The sequence below is a fragment of the Euprymna scolopes genome, chromosome 38 (genome assembly GCF_053919585.1).
Source record: "Euprymna scolopes isolate OS-2025 chromosome 38, ASM5391958v1, whole genome shotgun sequence".
NCBI classification, from domain to species: Eukaryota; Metazoa; Mollusca; class Cephalopoda; order Sepiida; family Sepiolidae; genus Euprymna; species Euprymna scolopes.
The window spans coordinates 71,829,397-71,831,896 of NC_136519.1; positions in this window are offsets into that span (position 1 = coordinate 71,829,397).

Here is a 2,500-nt window from a genome sequence, read left to right on the forward strand (position 1 = left end):
AAAAAGTGTATGAAAACATTCAATAATCAAACTTAATAATGAGTTCTACCACCACTGCTTTTGATGACTTCAAAACTTCTTTGGGGCACGCTAAAAATAAGGGTTTCCATTAAAGTGTGGGATATCCTGCTCCAGTTTCTGAAGGTGGCTTCACGAAGTTCATTTTTTTTGTAATATTGTTTGCCATTTCGATAGACCTCTCTTGTCATCCATCCCTAAACATTTTCAATTGGGTCCAAGTCCGATGAATATGCAGGATGTCCCAAGAGATGGACTCCATTGTCTTGTAGAAAGCTCAAGGTCCGTCTTGCAGTGTGGATTGCATCATTATCCTGTTGGAATAACCATCCCTCCCCACATAAACGATGACTCTCCATCATCTAAGATGCCTTTTGTAAGCCGTCTAACATAACCAGCTTCTATCTGACGACCTTGAACCACCTGGAGCTCCATCGTCCCTCTGTAAAAAAAGGCACCCCATACCATTACGACCCCTCCACCACTATAACGTGTGAAAATAATTTCAAGGGGCATGTTTTTGTCAGGCCAATATCACTGGAAGATATCAGGACCATCTAAATTGAATTTTTTCTCATCAGAAAGCAGGACTTTCTTCCACTTCTCACCGTCCCAGGTTTGGTATTCACGACCAAATCTTAAGTCCACTTTGTGACGTGGAAGCAATCGATGAATTTGTTTACGATTTACGCTTTTTATTTACCATGCTTTTGTGTTGTAAGTGTCATCTGATGGTTATTGGACTGCAATCAGCATCTGTAACCGCCTCAATTTGACTAGAAGAAAGTCGTTTGTCATTCATAACAACCCATCTGATTCTCCTACTCAATGCAGGAGAAATTGGGGGGGGGGCCTACCAAAGGATTTTGCTTTTCCATAATTCTCAGTGTTCTTTAGAAAGTTGCAAATAACAGTTTTACTGTGATTTACCTTAGCTGCTATCGCTCGCTGTGACAAACCTTGCTTATGGAATCCTAGAATTCGAGAGCGCTCAACGTCGGTTAGTTTTCTTGCTTTAGGCATGGTAACACCTTTACACAGTGATTGCTAATCTCTAACTGAATTAAAAACATTAGAATCACCATAAATCAAACAATTTACATCCTTGGTCTTATAATTTTGATAATGTGTAAAAAGCCTAATTTAATAAAAATGCAAATTTTTAAAGAAAATTTTTGGAACGTACCTTTTTGTTTCCATCACCTTTTAGATTGTAGTATTAGTAACCTGAAGTCGGAAGAGTTTAAAATCTATCCTGAAAAAAAGGTTTCATTTTAAAGATTTTGAAATGGTCTTAACTTTTTGATCGGCAGTGTATATGTTCTCGTTCTGTGCAGTTCTAAAGCCTTTGATAGGGTATGGCATAAAGGTTTACTTCATAAGATCGCTAGCTATGGTATAGCTGGAAAAGTCTTCTCAATTATTAAATCATTTCTTTCTGATAGGTTCATAAGAGTAGTAGTTGAGGGGCAAAAATCAGAAGCTCACAGTATTAATGCCGGTGTCCCTCAGGGATCCATCCTGGGCCCAACTCTTTTCCTGATCTACATTAATGATCTTCCAAATCATATCCTTACATCATTTGTAGACATTTATGCTGACGACACTACCATTTATGGTAGCACATCTAAGACAGTAAACGACCAAGTTCTCTCCAATTCTCTCTCCTCTGATCTTGAGCACGTAGTACAATGGGGAAAGGAGTGGCTGGTTACTTTTAATGCATCTAAAACCAAGCTTCTCTCTTTACATCATCAACATTCTAATTCACATTTGTCATCAATTGAAATGAATGGCTTTCGTCTTCAGGAGGCCTCAAGTTTTGACAAGCTTCTGGGCTTGACCATTACTCCTGATCTTAAATGGAACACGTATATCAAATCTGTTGCCAAGGCCGCTGGAAAAATGGTGGGATCTTTCTATCGATCCAGTAGATATCTCACTGCTGATGCTATTCTCTACATATATAAGAGCCAGGTACGTGCAAGGATGGAATACTGTTGCCACATCTGGGCAGGAGCTGCTAGAAAGGACTTTCCTGCCTTGATAGAGTTCAAAATAGACATCGTAGCCTCGTAGGAGATGTCCTTTTCTCCTCCTTGCAACCTCTATCTCACAGAAGAGATGTTGCGAGTTTGTCTCTGATGTATCGTTATTTTCATGGAAAGTGTTCAACTGAGCTTCAATCTATGGTCCCCCCTCGCCAAACTTTCACAAGAAACACTCGTCTAGCTGTAAACACTATCAATAATTTCCCCCACTCTTTATCTGTGCCTAAACCTAAACGTAGATTCCATGAACAAAGCTTCTTTCTTAGAACTGCACGCCTGTGGAATTGTCTTCCGTTTTCCTGCTTTCCGGCTGACTACAATATGGTTGTGTTCAAGTCTAAAGTAAATAAGTTCTTGATGAGCCGTTCCATATAAGTTATTAAATTTACCAAATTTTCATTACTAATGATTACTATATTGACCAATTTCTA